This window comes from Lathyrus oleraceus, chromosome 7, assembly GCF_024323335.1.
Source record: "Lathyrus oleraceus cultivar Zhongwan6 chromosome 7, CAAS_Psat_ZW6_1.0, whole genome shotgun sequence".
Taxonomy (NCBI): Eukaryota; Viridiplantae; Streptophyta; class Magnoliopsida; order Fabales; family Fabaceae; genus Lathyrus; species Lathyrus oleraceus.
The window spans coordinates 74,473,966-74,492,677 of NC_066585.1; positions in this window are offsets into that span (position 1 = coordinate 74,473,966).

Here is an 18,712-nt window from a genome sequence, read left to right on the forward strand (position 1 = left end):
TGTATATATGTATGTGTGATATAATATGTTTGTTATTCTTGGTGATCTCTGAGTGGTGAGATAAGTTCTAACCCGAGCTTGAGTGCAATTAAGATAAGAGGATGGTATAGTCATGTTCGACTTGTGTGGAGTAGTCCTTAACAAGTTGGCTTGAGATCCATCTGCTCAGTGGAGACTCCTTTGGATTTGGAAATGTCACACAAGTATTTGTGGTTAGGCATTACTATCTCTAATTGGGTCTGAGAAGCTGAGGACCTTAGAACATTTAACCCATCTTGGCCTATTTAGGATGTAGTGCGGAAACTGTTCAAGTGTAGACTTGATAAGAGTTGTTACGCGATACTACACTCAGACGAGTTTCTCTTGAGAATATTATGGGTGGATGAGTCAGTCATCTTAACCTGTAATATCCGATAGATGGAATTAAGACTCTGGGAAATTTTTAGAACATGATCTACAGGTTTTTATCCTTAGTTAACTCCTTTGGGATGGTTCTTACCCAAACTCCTTGCTCGTGACTTGCAATAAACCCTTGATTCTTGGTTGATCTAATAAAGTCTTGTCAATATCAATAGAACTTGGGTGTTGATAAGGTATAAACCATAATCCACCAAAATGGATGATTGATCTTGACAATGACTTGATTCATCCCTTGACCTTTGTTTGCCTTATGTGTGATCCCTTATTTGTGATTGTTGCATTCATGCATTCATGCGCATCATAACATTCATGACATGAAAATTTCAAGGAACTAAGGTATCATTTGCAAATATTTTCAGACCATGGATTGTGGACGAAAGAATACTAAGAAGTACAGTTTCAGATGCACCGACTTAAAAGAGTTAAGGAAGCTAGCATCTTTTGTATTAGATCCCTTGGACTTCAAACAACGTCATGGGAAGCTTCTGTCTATCTTGTCTGGTGATGTGGTTGAAGGACTCTTGAGTGTGCTAGTGCAGTTCTATGATCCTCTCTACCATTGTTTCACCTTCCCAGATTTTCAGCTTGTGCCTACCTTGGAGGAGTATTCTCATCTTTTGGGGATACCTGTTTCTAGTAGAGTGCCTTTTAGTGGATTGGAAGAGATTCCCCGATCTACTATTATTGCTTAAGCTCTTCACTTGAAGAAGTCTGAGATAGAGGCTCATTGGGTGAAGAAAGGAGGGTTATTTGGATTGCCATCCGTTTTCCTCATCAAGGAAGCTACTACTTTTGCTCAAGCTGGTAGTATGGATGCTTTTGAAGCTATCTTTGTGTTGCTCATCTATGGATTAGCTTTGTTCCCTAACATTGACGGTTTTGTTGATGTTAACGCCATTAGAATTTTCTTGATTGGGAATCTTAAGGTGGTGGGTGATATGTATTTCTCTTTGCATCTAAGGAATTCTAAAGGTGGTGGAACTATTGTCTGTTGCATTCCTCTTCTGTACAAGTGGTTTATTTTGCACTTGCCTCAGACACTTGCTTTTGTGGAGAACAAACAATGTCTAAGGTGGTCTCAGAGACTTATGTCTCTCACTAATGATGATATAGTTTGGTATGATCCGTCCTTAAGCAGTTTGGAGATTATTGATAGTTGTGGTGAAGAAGATTCCCAACAATTGAAGCAGAAGATTATGCATGCTTGGCATAATGTGCATAGGAAAGGAAGATCCGAGCTTGGTCCGTGCAATTGTGTAGCTTTGGAAGCTTACACTCTTTGGGTGAAGAAGAGAGTTATGGAATTAAAGATGCCTTATCCGTGCGAAAGACCTATGTCTATGGTTGTGCTCGCCAAGATGAAGAAAGAGAAGGATATGTGGGAAGAACGTTTCCGTGCTTTGAGCAAGAAACATGAAGAGTTGCAGTTGGAGTCTAAGGACAAAGATGCACTTATTGAGCTACTTGAAGACCGAGTGACGAAGAGACAAAGAGAGCCAGAGGTTTCATCTTCTAGCATGCCTCAACCTTCCATTTCTTGGAAGAAGATTGTTAACCAGCTTGTCCTCGAGAAGACTCAGATGAAGGATTCTTTTGAGACCGAGATCCGTCGCATTCGAAGGAAGTAAACGCCTTTAGCCAGATCTTCTGACATTGTCGTTAGGGATCCTTAGGATGACTAGTCTCCTTTTCTCTTGTATCTTTTTATTTTGGTTTATGAAATTGTACTCAGTGTAATCCTTCCAATTTATATAAATAAAAAGAGATTTTTGGTCCTATCAAATTGTTGTAATTTCCATTTAAACATTATATATTTGCAAATGATATAGTAAGTTCCTTGAAAATAAAAATAAACAAGCATTGCATTTCATGCATCATTTGTATAAGCAAGTTTTCGCCGGATGTCTGATTGGTGTTTCTTATGTGCTTCAGCCAAGCTGACTCACCGGTACAATACCCGAGCCAATCATCAGAAAATCATGGAACATTTGAAGCAAGAGAATAGAGAGTTGAAGGACGAGATCGCCCGCCTGATGGCCATGATGGAGTCAATTCTTGCTGCTCAGAACCAAGCTTCTCCAACACCTGCAACTCCTCCCGCGAGGACTGTTACTTCAGAGGTGACTACCTCTACCGTGCCTGCTGCTACCGCCCACTTCCCGCCGAATGTGCCTTCCGGATTCCCGTGGGGAATGCCGCCCAACTTTGTGCCCGAAGGCTTTGCGCCTACATTTGCTTCCATGCCGGCATCTAGCCCGGTCATGTCCGTGCCACCTCACGTTGTGCACACTTTGCCTCGCGTAGAGGATACCATCTATCACTCCGAGCCGTCTGAGGGCCCAGATGTTTATGAGAAGATTGACGAAATGAAAGATCACTTTCTTGAGATGCGCAAGGAATTGAAGACGTTGAGAGGTAAAGATCTGTTTGGGAAGAGTGCTGCCGAGTTATGTTTGGTACCCAATGTCAATATCCCGGTGAAGTTCAAAGTGCCTGACTTTGAAAAGTATAAGGGGAACTCTTGTCCGCTCAGTCATCTCGTGATGTATGCCCGCAAGATGTCAACTCAGACAGATAATGATCAATTGCTTATTCACTACTTCCAGGATAGCCTAACTGGTGTTGCACTCCGTTGGTACATGGGGTTGGATAGTGCAAGCATCCACATTTTTAATGACTTAGGAGAGGCTTTTGTGAAGCAATACAAGTATAATGTGGACATGGCGCCAGATAGAGACCAGTTGAGGTCTATGTCTCAGAAAGACAAAGAGACATTCAAAGAGTACGCACAAAGATGGAGGGAGTTGCCTGCTCAAATCACTCCTCCTTTGGAGGAGAAAGAGATGATGAAGATCTTCTTGAAAACTCTGAGTTCATTTTATTATGAACAAATGATCGCTTGTGCCCCCAGTGATTTTACCGAAATGGTAAATATGGGGATGAGACTTGAGGAAGGAGTCCGTGAAGGACGATTGTCAAGAGATGAGGCGTCAACAAGCAAGAGATATGATAGCAACTTTGGTAAAAAGAAGGATAGTGAGACCAATACCGTGATCAATGGGAGGAAGAGGAAACCTCAGATCAGAAGAAATCCACCACTCCGTCAACATCATCATCATCAAGTATCATCAATAATTCTGGTATTTTCTGATCAACAAGCAACACCAATTCAACAACAACATCATCAACGTCAACAACAACAACCGCAACAAAGAACGAACACCTACAACAACAACAATACCAACAATAATCATCATCAGCAGAACTTTGAGAGGAAGAAGGTCTCTTTTGACACGATTCCTATGTCGTATGCAGAGCTGTATCCCTCGCTAGTTCTTAAGAACTTGATTCAACCGAGGAACCCACCGCAGATCCCAGAACCACTTCCCTGGTGGTATAAACCTGAGCTTCGTTGTGCTTTTCACCAAGGGGCACCCGGACACGATATTGAAAATTGTTATGCATTGAAGTATGAGGTTCAAAAGCTTATGAAGAGTGGTATGGTGTCCTTTGAGGACCACGCGCCAAATGTGAAAGCAAATCCTTTGCCCGCTCATGGCAACTCTTCAATGAATATGGTGGACGATTGTCCTGGAGATTTCAAAGTTTTTGACGTCCGGTTTATCCGAAGATCTTTGGTGCAGATGCACAAGGATATCTATTTGGTGAGTGACTGTGAACATGATCATGATGGTTGTGTTGTTTGTAGTGTGAACCCAAGAGGGTGTGATGTGGTGAAAAGGGACATCCAACGTCTGATGGATGAAGGCATGATCCAAATTGTTCAATCTCGTCATGTAGATGACGACGTCAATGTCATAGTGCCCTTTTTCAAGCAACAAGAGCGGTTGATAATCCAATATAATAGCAACAACAATAAGAATGTCAGTCAAAGATCAGTATCACCGTTGGTAATACGGTTAGCGGGCCCAGTCCCGTATTCATCTGATAAGGCTATACTATACCAGTACAATGCTACAATGATAAAGAATGGTCAAGAGGTCTCGTTACCTACGACTAGTTCAGTAGTGAGCATTGCCGATGTTACGAAGGTGACCCACAGTGGTCGAGTGTTTGGGCCGGTGGTCCCAGAAAATAAAGAGGAGACGATTGTTGGTAAGAAGGTGGAGGTACCTAATGGAGATCCAATTGGCTGTTCAAAAGATAAGTCTGGTGAATCCAGCAATTTGAATGCCAATGATGATGATGAGGTACTCCTATTAATAAAGAGGAGCGAATTTAATGTGGTTGAGCAGCTGCTCCAAACCCCCTCAAAAAGCTTCGTGTTGTCTCTGCTTTTGAATTCTGAAGCGCACAGAGAAGCACTACAGAGAGTTCTTAAAGAAGCATACGTAGAACATGATGTTACTGTGGATCAGTTTGATCATATCATGGCTAACATCACTTCATGCAATAATTTGAGCTTCTGCAATGAAGAACTCCCCGAGGAGGGAAGAAATCATAACCTGGCTTTGCATATTTCAATGAACTGTTAGGAAGATGATTTGTCAAATGTGCTTGTTGACACCGGTTCATCACTAAATATGCTTCCGAAGTCGACTTTGTCAAAGCTATCTTACCAAGGAGCGCCCATGAGGTATAGCGGTGTAATTGTCAAAGCCTTTGATGGCTCGTGCAAGACAGTAATTGGTGAAGTGGACCTTCCAGTCAAGATAGGTCCGAGTGATTTTCATATTACTTTTCAAGTAATGGATATCCACCCGACTTACAACTATTTATTGGGAAGGCCATGGATTCATGAGGCATGGGCTATTACCTCCACTCTGCATCAGAAATTGAAATTTGTCAAGAATGGCAAGCTTGTGATTGTTGGTGGAGAGAAGACGCTGTTGGTTAGCCATCTGTCATATTTCTCGTATGTGGAAGCTGAGGATGAGGTTGGAACTCCGTTCCAAGACTTATCTATTGCTGTTGAGAAGAGAGTTGGGGCACCTATGTCCTCATTGAAAGATACAAAGAAGATTGTGGAAGAAGGTGCCGTTGATCAGTGGGGGCGCATGGTAGAGGTCTCCGACAACAAAGGCAGAACCGGTTTGGGGTTCCAGAAAGGCTCATCAATTGTTAGATTTGAAGATATGCAACTTAGCTTCCATAGCGGAGGGTTCATTCATGGAAATGAACAACACTTAGCTGCTGTGCTAGAGGATAGCGAAGAGGAAGACTGCACCAACTTTGTAACGCATGGAAAGATATGCAACAATTGGACTGCCGTTGATATTCCTGTTATTTTGCATTGATCTAAGTAATTGGTTTTATATTTTAAAATCCTTCTCCTATGCCAAAGGTAGAAGTGAACATTGTTTGGGCATTTTAAATTGATCACCAATAAAATTAATTCTATTCATCCACATCTTTGATGTTTATTTTTACTTTTTGCTTTATTCTGAAAATGGTAATCACGAAAAACATAAATAAACAATATAATTGTTCATCTGCATAATATTTGGTCACAAATTCACTTATCTAAAATCAAAATATCAAATCATTATGCAGGTTGGTTCCGAACCCCATTGAATACAATGATCCTTCTCCTTCTCCAAATTTTGAATTCCCCGTGTTTGAGGCCGAGGAGGAAAGTGATGTAGAAGTGAGTGATGAATTGTCTCGTCTTCTTGAGCAAGATGAAAAGATTATTTAGTCATTTGAAGAGCAGATTGAGCTAGTCAACTTGGGTTCCGAAGGTGATGTGAAGGAAGTCAAGATTGGGTCTCGACTGTGTTCAGATGCTAAGAAGGGGTTGATTGATCTTCTTTGAGAATATTCAGATGTGTTTGGTTGGTCCTATCAAGACATGCTTGAGTTAGATTCTGAGATTGTGGAGCATAGATTGCCGTTGAAGCCAGAATGCCCGCCAGTCAAGCAGAAGTTGAGAAGAACACATCCTGATATGGCTGTGAAAATCAAAGAGGAAATGCAGAAGCAGATTGATGCTGGTTTCCTTGTGACAACTGAGTATCCGCAATGGGTGGCCAATATTGTGCCTGTGCCGAAGAAAGATGGAAAATTCCCCATGTGTGTTGATTATAGAGATTTGAATAAAGCCAGTCCGAAAAATGATTTCCCTCTGCCACACATTGATATGTTGGTAGATAATACTGCTAAATTCAAAGTCTTTTTGTTTATGGATGGATTTTCCGATTATAATCAGATCAAAATGGCACCCGAAGATATGGAGAAGACCACATTCATTACACCCTGGGGAACATTCTGTTATAGAGTGATTCCTTTCGGTCTAAAGAATGCTGGTGCAACTTACCAGAGAGCAATGACCATTCTTTTTCATGATATGATGCATAAAGAGATTGAAGTTTATGTCGATGAAATGGTTTCTAAATCAATTGATGAAGAGGAACATGTTGAGCATTTGTTGAATTTCCAGCATTTGAGGAAATATAAACTCCACTTGAATCCCAATAAGTGTACTTTTGGTGCTCGTTCTAGTAAGTTGTTGGGCTTTATTGTCAGTGAGAAGGGTATTGAAGTTGATCCTGCAAAGGTCAAAGCAATACAAGAGATACCTGCACCCAAAACTAAGAAGCAAGTTAGAGGTTTTCTCGGTCGCTTGAATTATATTTCCAGATTCATTTCCCACATGACTGCCACATGTACGCCTATATTCAAGCTTCTTCAGAAAGATCAGTCTTGTGATTGGACCAAAGACTTCCAGAAAACTTTTGTCAGTATCAAAGAATATTTGCTTGAACCTCCTATTTTGTCTCCACCTGTTGAAGGAAGACCGTTGATCATGTATTTGACTGTGCTAGAAGATAGTATGGGTTGTGTTCTTGGTCAGCAAGATGAAACTGGGAAGAAAGAATTTTCATTTTACTACCTCAGTAAGAAGTTCACCGATTGTGAGACTCGGTATTCTATGCTTGAGAAGACTTGTTGCGCATTGACTTGGGCTACTAAGCGTCTGCGTCAGTATATGTTGAACCATACCACTTGGTGGATATCCAAAATGGATCCAATCAAGTATATTTTTGAGAAGCCTGCTTTAATTGGGAGAATTGCCCGTTGGCAGATGTTGTTATCAGAGTATGATGTCGAATACCGATCTCAGAAAGCAATCAAAGGTAGTATCTTGGCTGACCATTTGGCTCACCAACCAATTGAAGATTATCAGTGAGTGCAGTATGATTTTCCTGATGCCGAGATTTTGTACTTGAAAATAAAAGATTGTGATGAACCATTGCTTGAAGAAGCGCCAGAACCTGGTTCCCGTTGGGGCATGGTATTTGATGGAGTTGTTAATCAATATGGAAATTGGGGAAGTAATTATTATTCCTCAAGGCACACACCTACCGTTTACAGCTAGATTGACTTTCAAGTGTACAAACAACATGGCAGAATATGAAGCTTGCATTATGGGGCTTGAAGAGGCCATGAATCTCAGAATCAAGTATTTGGATGTCTTCGGTGATTCGGCTTTGGTTGTGAATCAAATCAAAGGAGAATGGGAGACAAATCAACCCGGTTTAGTACCATATAGAGATTATGCGAGGAGGATTTCAACTTTCTTTACAAAGGTTGAATTTCATCATATCCCTCGGATGAAAACCAGATGGCAGATGCTCTTGCAACGTTGGCGTTAATGATTATGGTGAAGTATTAGAATGAAGTTCCCAATTTGTCTTTGATGTGTCTTGATAGGCCAGATCATGTGTTCGCTATTGAAGAGATCAAAGACGAGAAACCATGGTATTATGACATCAAGTGTTTCCTCCAAAGTCAGATTTACCCGCCTGGGACATCTTTGAAAGACAAGAAGACTTTGAGAAGATTAGCCGGTAATTTCTACTTGAATGGTGATATACTATACAAGAGAAACTTCGGCATGGTTTTGCTCAGATGCGTGGATAGACATGAAACAAACTTGTTGATGACCAAAGTGCACGAAGGCTCCTTTGGTACTCATTCCAATGGACATGCAATGGCGAAGAATATGTTACGAGCATGTTACTATTGGCTGACAATGGAATCTGACTGTTGCAAGTTTGTGAAGAAATGCCACAAGTGTCAAATTTATGCTGATAAGATTCATGTTCCTCTGACACTATTGAATGTTATCTCTTCCCCATGTCCCTTCTCCATGTGGGGAATTGATATGATTGGGATGATTGAGCCCAAAGCTTCAAATGGATATCGTTTAATTTTGGTGGCAATTGACTACTTCACAAAATGGGTTGAAGTGGCATCGTATGCATATGTAACCAAGCAAGTTATTGTAAGGTTTATCAAAAATCAGATCATATGCTGTTATGGTGTGCCAAGTAAGATCATTACTGATAATGGATCGAACTTGAATAACAATATGATAGAAGCTCTTTGCAAAGACTTCAAGATTGCACATCATAATTCTTCTCCCTACAGACTCAAGATGAATGGGGTTGTTGAATCTACGAATAAGAACACCAAGAAGATTATCCAGAAGATGGTTGTCACATGTAAGGATTGGTATGAGATGCTCCCATTTGCTTTGCATGGGTATCGTACATCCGTCCGCACTTCAGCAGGGGCAACCCCTTTCTCTCTTTGTATGGTATGGAAGCAGTGCTCCCCGTAGAGGTTGAGATTCCTTCATTGAGTGTGCTCATGGAAGCCAAGTTGACTGAAGCTGAATGGTGTCAGACCAGGTTTGACCAGTTGAATTTGATTGAAGAGAAGAGATTAACTGCCATGTGTCATGGTCAGTTATATCAGCAGAAAATGAAGAAAGCTTTTGATAAAAAGGTCAAACCTCGAGTGTTCAAAGAAGGTGACCTTGTGCTCAAGAGGATTTTGACGTTCAAGCCAAATTCCAGAGGAAAATGGACTCCTAATTACGAAGGCCCATATGTTGTTAAGAGAGGCTTTTTAGGCGGTGCATTGATTCTTACAACTATGGATGGTGAAGAGTTCACTCGTCATGTGAACACAGATGCAGTCAAGAAATAGTTCGCCTAAAAAGAAAAGAACATTTCGCTAAGTTGAAAACCCGAAGGGGAGGCTTAGGCAAAAATGAGCGTCTCGGTGGATTGAAAACCCGAAAGGGCGATCCAGGAAAAAATTAGAGACATAAAACAGAAAGAATTTCCCGATAATTTGAGTACCCCACCTTGGGGAAACTTATGCAAAAATTAGGGATTATGGCAATTAACTGCATTATGCTGATCTTTAGTGTTTTGGAGGCTTGTTTGAGCACAAGGGTTGACATCAGTTCATCCCCGGCAGTCAAGAGCACAGTGGATATCAAGAGTTGGTAGAAGGATTAAGGATCATTTGTATTCAATGTAACCTTTTCCATGTAAATTACCATTTTCAACTTTGTAAAAATCTATGGAGTCTTGTCATTTACAGACTACCATTCTATTAAATAAAGTTAAGCTTTTATCCAAATTGTTTCTACTCTTATTTACTTCAGCCAATAGTTTTAAATTTTATTATGATCATTTTGAAATTTAATTTTTAAATCAAAATCAAGTTTTCTTTAATATATAAAATCAAGATTTTTTTCCAAAAAGCAAGTAAAAGGAATATCAACAGCATTTTGATAGCAAGTCCTTAAGTGTGAAGCATCAGAGGTTCCCCAAGCAGTTAACACTTTGGGTATCCCAAGACGTTAGTGTTGATTAAGTTCCTCGGTGGAGTGTTTGATACTCAGTGGAATTTCTTTGTCCCCAGCTGATTTGGTTGATTTAGATACCCTGCGGCGTGTTGTTTTCCCTGATAGAGCTTTTTCCTTCCCCAACAAAGTTCTTATTTCCTCAGCAGGGTTGATCTTCCCCAGTGGATCGCTTTGGTGTCCCCACTAATCGCCATTCAATTTGCTCCCAGTCAGAGTTTCCACCTGGTTTCTGAGCAGCTTTTGTTATGATTATTTCTCTGTAGGGTTGTCTCCCATTTTTATGGTGTTAACCTAAAATTTCCTACAGATTGGACGTTCTATCCTCAGCAGATCTCCTCCTTCCCCAGTTAGGTTTGAACCTTTGGGATGTTGATCTCTCTGTTCTCCAACAGTTGTCTCCATATTTTGTGGATCGACCGAGGATTGTACCGGTGGTTCAATTTCTTTGCGACACCTCTGTATCCTTTGTGATCGTTTTGTCAGCAGAACCATCATATATACATATACATTCATAATTTTCATATTCTGCATCTCCATATTAGATTTTCTTGAGATTCTTATTCTCTGTTATGGCGGTACTTTATCCCCATACCAAATCTGGTGTCTGTCCTCCTTCAATTGTAGAGTGTTAGCCCCTTAAGCATAAAGACTTTAACCTTTCTATGTTTCCCCACTGAGTTTATTTCCTCGTGGATGGTTGTTATTTTAGTTTCCTCTCCAGTAGATTTTCTGGATGGAATTACTCCCCTTGAGTTATGTCCTTATTGGGTTCAGTCTTGATTGACCGTTTTCTTTCTAGCTCTTACCTAGATAGACGATTTAGTCCCCTAAGAGTCTATTACCCATTAACTGGTAATATTCTTCTTAGTTTGCATTTCGTTACTTCTTTCCCAATACCCGGCAAGAGCACCCTTATTTTTCTTCTCAGTAGAGTCCCCAGGAAGTATATCCTTGATATGTTCATCCTAACCGGTGACAGATATCTTTCTTTCCCCTGCCTGAGTCTATCCTTGACATATTCACTTTAGCCAGTGATGAATATTCTCATTTGTGGTATTCTACCCAGTAAAAAGGTAGTTGTAATCCCTATTATGTTCCCCAGAGAGTTAATCCTTGATATGTTCATCATAATCGATGACAGGTTTTCTTCTCCTTGTGGTTTTCTACCCAGTAACCAGTAGTTGTAAATCCTATTTTATCCCCTTTTCAGAGTCTATCCTTGATATTTTCATCTTAATCGGTGACGGATTTTCTCTTTGATTGGTCTTCTACCCAATAACCGGTAGTTGTAAATCCTACTTTATCCCCTCGCAGAGTTAATCCTTGATATGTTCATCCTAACTGGTGACGGATTTTCTCTCCGACAGTCTTCTATCCAGCTTCCGATAGATGTAATTCCTACCCTTTTGTTCAGTTGGTATATCCTTGATATGTTCATCCTAACCGATGACGGATATCCTCCTTGCCATTTCCAGGCAAGTCTATCCTTGATATGTTCATCTTAACCGGTGACGGGTTTTCTTCCCTGTCGAGTTTATCCTTGATATGTTCATCCTAACCGATGACAGATACTCTCACCCTTGGTCTTCTGCCCAGTAACTGGTAGTTGTAAATCCTCTTTTCTGCAGTTTTTCCCAGCAAGGCTATTCTTACCCAGTAACCGGTAATGAATACTCCCTCATGTTGGTTCCCAGCGAGTCATCCTTGATATGTTCATCCTAACCGATGACAGATGTTCTCTCTGTCAGATCTTTATTATCTCCTTATCCAGTAACAGGTAGTAGATAATAGATTTCTGCTCCTCCTGTGTTGAAGTTTATCTTCCCTAGTTGAGTTGAGTGTGCATCTCCTTAGTAAAATCTCTTTTCCTGCATGGATCAAGCATTTCAGTTTTATCCTGACTTACTCGTATCCCCTGCAAATGTTGTTGTTTCCCTGGCTGAGTCTTTTCCATGTTTGTATGGAATCCCTCGAGTCCCCCAGTAGCTTTAAGTCGTAGTCGGGCCTACGCATAACTCCTTTTCCCCCTAGAGTCTCTGTCTCCCCAGTGAGTTTTCCTTACGAAATACATTGTGCTCCTGCGGATTTTCGGTCTCTCTGATTTCTTCTTCCTTTGTGGCAATATTTCCCCCAAAGCATTAACTTTTACATTCATATCATATGCATCATGAGGTCTCTTAGGGACCAAAATTTGTTTCTCTATGTTGTTATTTAAGCCCATTCTACTGAGTCGAGCTGAAGATTTTAACCTTCACCTCCTCAGTTAGAATGTCCTTAAATAGGGGCAGCTGTAAGACCCTAATTTTGACCCTAAGATCCCTCATACAATTCCATCATAAGCACTAGCATTGAGATCATACCTTGGCATCCTCCTTACCCCTCTTTCATTGGGTTTGTTTGGGGAGAGATCACCAAACACTTTTTGATTGTATCATACTTGTATTTTATCATTTCACTAACCAAAATACCAAAAATATGTATTTGCATTTGTCTAACTCTTTTGTAGGAAGGGCATGATTACATTGATAAATCAAGTTCACATCTAGGGTTTGAGACCCTCATGAACAAAGAGCACAATCAAGAATGGATCCAATAATGGTAATGAGCATCACACATGAGTCCCAATGTTCTCTACATGTTACATTGATCAAGTTATCTTCAAGAGTTTGAGGGTGATTTGCCTTGGAAACCCTAGTTTGACTGGGTATCTTGAGTAACTTCTCCAACAAGCTATCTCACCAATTGATCAAATTTATCAAGGTACACTTCAAAATTCATCATCTTATGCATATATGATCTACCATGAGCCAAGAAAGTCAAGAGAATTGGAAGTTAGCAAGCTGGTTGATGGTGGTTGGCCAGATGGATTCATCTGATCAAAATTGGGTCTCCCTAGACCCTATCTCCTACAAATTTCACCATATGAAAATAATTCCAAGAGAAAACTTACTCTAAATGACATTTTAAACAACTTTCATGTTGAGACGTAGAGTTAGTTTTACTTGGAATATCATTTTCTATGTTGAAACATAATAGGTCATTTTGTCTAAACCCTAATTTGAAAGTCAACTTCCCAAGGCCATAGCTTGCTCAATTTTTATGATATGAAAGATTTCCAAGTTTCACAATCAAATTCAATATGTCTACTTCAAATTTTATGTTTGGAGTCGAAGCTAATTCAACTTTTTTGAGCGTGTGATATGAGGTTACATTATAGGTCACTTTTGACCTATACCATTGATCAAGTGATTTTTCCAAACTTCAAAAATGCATAACTCTATCATTTCAAATCCAAATGACATGAAATTTGTGACCATTTTGAAGCTCTTTAAGAGAGGTACAACTTTGATGAAGACACATTTATAATTTGAAGCTCATATAAAAAGTTAAGCAAGGTGGAATATTGAGACATATGGCTTGACACTTAGAAAAAATTTGATATGTCAAACATTTCCAAACTTCCACCTCAAATTTCTCCAAGTTCCAAGCTCCAAATGAAAGAGTGTTGAACATGAAAGTTGTTCCTCTTGATCTCACCTTTCCAAAGAGCTCAAATTCATTCATTTTGCACATGGCATGAACATGGTGACATCACTTGGCAAGGATCAAACTTCAAACATCCATACACAATTGCCTAGCATTCCAACATGACTTCAGCATTGCTTACACTCAATTATGGATTAGATAGAGTGATTTCATCGGCCTGCACATGCCCATGCACTCATGCATCACACATTGCTAATTTTGGAAATTCATTTCAAGTGTGCAAATATCAATTGAATTGGCTATAAATAGAGCTCCATATGCTCAGAATTTCACACACATTCGCGCCAGCTTTGATCCCCCATCTCAAACCCTCACTTTGTAAAGGATAAACCTGAGAAATTCATTTGAATTTGAGGTTGAATTTCCATTTTTTTGAAATTCAAATCTCCAGGAATCCACAGCCATCCGCTGACACGTCTCACAGCCACATGATCCACTTGTTTTGTTTTAATCTCGTGCGTTCCTTTTAATTACCACCTATGCAGCGTGCTGACTAATGACCAAGGTGGAACGTGCGTTTCTGGCCACTTGATCTGCCACCTCAATTAATGAGGGAGATAAAGTGGTCCACGTTTTTTTTCTGATATTTTAATTTTCATTTTATTTGCTTTATTTTCAATAATTCATATTAAATTCAATATTGATCCAAAAAATATTGGGACTTTCACAAAAAAAATTCAAATATTTTTTTCTTTCATATTCTGAATTAAAATAATGTTTGGATCATTATTAATATTTTTCATGAATTAATTGATTTTACATTTGTTTTTAATTGTTTTAAAATATTTTTAAATGTCCAAAAATTATGATATTTTTTCTCCAAGGTCCTTTGACCTTGTTTGACCTATGATAAATCTCATGGCCATTTCTCTGGTGTTTTAATCAGGTTTTAGGAATTGGACAAACCATATTTAAGTTAAATGCACTATTTTAGTATTTTTAATTTGAATAAATGCCAAATAAACTTGTTGACCAATTGTGATGACTTGTTTATGTTTAACTCTTGTTGTTGGGCCTTGGTCAAGGTTGATTTGACTTTGTCAAATTAATATAATTGAATTTAGGGGATTGATGGAATGTACATTCCATCTCCCAAAATGAATGAATGATATTAATTTGGTAAAAGTTGTCCTTTGACCAATTTGTGTTTTCATTCATTCCCCTCCAACTTCATCTTATTCCCTTTCTTCATTCATTCATTCCATTTGGCCTATGACATCTCAAAGTCGTAATGCTAGTTGATTGAAAAATTGACATGAGTTTGGATGAGATTATGCCACACCTTTCGGATATTCTTTTTGTGTGTGGTATGTTTCATGAGCATAATCCATTATACTATGTCTCTAACATGCATTAACACCAAAATTCTATTGCCCGACCTCAAATAGTTGTGACTTCTACATAAGTCCAATTACGATTACTTAACATAGCGCTAAATTTGTGACATAAAAGGCATAAGCATTCTAGTTAGTGAGATTGAAAGTCTCCCCTCTTTCATGCTTTTGTGTGGAAACTTGGCCTTCTTTCCTTCCTTTGGAAGATGTTTTGGCTCAAAGACTCATGCTTGTGATAAGTGAGTTGAGTGTTCTCTAAAGAATGTCTTGAAATGAAAAGCAAAAGCAAAATAATACTAACTTCTAACCTACTAACTACTAACTTTTAATTTCAAGCCTTTACTTTAATGCAATTTATTTTTAGCACTCTATTTCATTTGCCATTGTTCATATCATTCTAATTGTTTATGTTAATGCAATTTTCACTTTGTCCATTTGGACCATATTGTGTGATATATTTTGTTTGTGTATACTTTCCTTGTTTGTGTGGTCTTTGACCATTAATGTAACTTATAATATCAAAAACCCTAAAAAACTTTTGAGTGGACTGTTGGATTGATCTTGGACAAATGGACTTAGAATCTAGGCAACCTTTCTATGCTAAAGGACTTGGCCAATGCCAACTTGTTGAGAAATCAAGTGCTTGCAATTTGAACTTCATCTGATACATCTTTGAAGACCTCTCTAAGTTCATCTGCAACATGATCATTGTGAAGCTATTATTTTGAACCTGTGACTTGTGGAATTCATCTGTTGCATGGGCTATTTTAAAGAAGATCATGGAATGGATAAGCTTGGATGAGGCAATCTTTATTTGATGCCTTGCTCTTCAATATAATATAATTGTGCATTTATGTGTTGCTTGTTCTAAAAAGTCCAAGGGAATTCTAGGTTTCTATTGACATTCTTGTCTATTGGATTGCTACCCACTTGGTCAGATCTTTTCAACTCTAAACTTTTCATTTTTGTGCATAGGATAGTCTCTTCATCTTCTCCCCATTTCTTTAATTCCAAAATCTCTCCCTCCATTTTTCAAAATCTCTTTGTGTGAACTTCTTTTGTTTTAAACTTTGACTACTTTTGCAAAAAGATAGAAACTTTGGCCTTATGCCAATGCATTTTCAAACTTCTTTTCTTAAATCAAACTTGTAAATAAACTTAACTATACTTGACTTAAAATTTCAAAAATCCAAAAAGAACTAACTCATTCAAAGCATTTTTAGGCCTTTGTGCCTTTTAAACTTAATTTTTGTTAAATGTAATGCATCCACTTTGAAATTTGTATCCCGAACTACGAGGTTTTGATCCCTCAATTTTATGTTGGTACGTAGGCATAAGACCGAAGGTCTTGTCAAACACAAGAATATAATTAATGAATTCTTTTTGCATCCCCCCATTCTATTTGTTTGTAAACATCACTTTGTACAAAATACATATGCACACAAAAAGGGCTCCCTAGGAGTACCTAGGACACTTTGGGTGCTAACACCTTCCCTCTGTGTAACCAACCCCCTTACCTGTGATCTCTGACTTTTTATTAGTTTTGATTTGAAAACTTCTTACTTTTTGGGTTTTGTTCATACTTTTTCCCTTGGAAATAATAAAAGCGCGGTGACGACTCTTGTTATTTGATCTCTAGCTTGTCAATAGCTTGATGATCATGAATTTACCGCTACAATGGCCTTCCTAACAAGCAGCTATAGGCCGGGTGGATATCCATTACTTGGAAAGTAATTTGGAAATCACTCAGACCTATCTTCACAGGAAAGTTCACTTCACCAATCACAGTCTTGCGAGAACCATTAAATGCCTTGACGATCACGCCACTGTACCTCATTGGAGCTCCTTGATATGACAATATGGATAAAGTTAATTTTAGGAGTACGTTCAATGAAGTGTCGGTGTCAACCACTACATTTGACAAAGCATCCTCTTTGTAGTTCATTGATATATGCAATGCTAAGTTGTGATTTCTGCCTTCCTCGAGAAGTTCTTCATCACAAAAGCTCAAATTATTGAAGGAAGTGATGTTAGCCACAATATGATCAAATTGATCCACCGTAACGTCGTGCTCTACATAAGCTTGCTCCAATACCTTTTGCAATGCTTCTTTGTACGCTTCAGAATTCATAAGCAGAGACAACACTGAAGTCTTAGAAGGAGTCTGGAGGAGCTGCTCCACCATATTAAGTTCACTCTTCTTGATTAACCGGAGTAACTCATCATCATCGTTAGGCTTCAAACCGCTGAATTCACCAGACTGACATCTTGGAGCACTAACCGGATCAACTGCAGGAACCTCCACCTTTGATTAGTGCATTTTGATGCACATTCTTCTATATTTATACTTATGCATTTCCATGTTTTAGTTTGGTTATTTTTCCCTTTTAATGTGTTTTTATAATTTATCTTATTTTTACACTTATTTGTTTTTCGCAGTTTATTTTCAATATTAGCAGTTTGCACGAATAAATTCATAACTGGAGCTAGGAGTATCGGATCGAGGCGTGCTACTAGTCGTTGGAATGATAAGAGAAATAGATACAACTTTAATGAAGAAGTCAGAAGCTAATTCGGACTGTAGCATGGTTTAAAAATCCGTTGAAGCCTTTAGCACTATATTTATATTTTGTGTTGGGTTATTTAGTTTGGGTCTGGGTTATGTTTTGACCAAATTAGGTTTATTCTACTTTTGCTATAACCTAAGCAGTCAAAAAGAGTACACGGTATCTCTATTCACGAAAATTTGAAAGCTTGTATGAATTCCATGGAGAACTAATCCTTCTGATTCGATCTGCCGTAATTCAGGTTCCAAAACTTGAGATTATTATAATGTTAATTTTAGTTTAATTCCTTTCAATGATATTTTGTGTTCTTGTATGCTTAATTCGATTGCATGAAATATATTGATTCAATTTAGTTGATTGTATGATCCTAACATAGGCACGTCACGTTTGCTTAATTCGTTTTTGTGTCTGATCAATCATGTTTGCTTAATCCATTAAAATTTATCCCGTTTGCTTAATTCGGACAATAGGATCATACATCTCACAAACTTCACCGTGCTTGTCATTGAGTTTGTATCCAAATAGGAATAGACAATCCGCTTAGGGTATTAAAATTATATTAATCGATGATAGTATGAACTGAATCGGTAGATTGAATTATTTCATAATCACTTATTTCATAACAGCTTATTTCAAGAATTGCTTTTAATAATCACCTATTCTTAATCGAACACCAAACTAAACAACCCCCCGTTAACTCGATTTACCTTTGGATAATAATAATCAAGAATCCTTGTGAGAACGATATCCGAGTTAAAATTGTCGTCGTACTACGTTTTTGAAAAACAATCGTTTTGACCCGCGCGCGACAACGGATCAAATTGGCGCTGTTTCCGGGGATTCTTGATTATATTAATCATTTTTAGAGTCATAGGTTTAGTGTCTACGCGTCTAGGTCCTAGTTTCCTCACGGTTCTGCCCAACTCTCGTTTTAGAGTCCAAAAAGTGAAAAAATTTGGTATTTGGGAAAATTGCGTCCGATTGAAAATATGTTCCGACAATCTTGTGTAAAAAAATTCTCTGATCATTTTTCCTTACTACGAAGTAGTTATGGGCCTTTGCTTTCAATTTCCCAAATTCCTCTTTTTTCTATTTTTTATGAATTTTCTACTGTTTTCATAGAGTCGAAAAAAATCGAAAAAATTCTCAAAATTATATTTTTAAGTCATTAGATTAAATTCGGTGTCACTTTATTTTTCTGAATTTATTTTGATCAA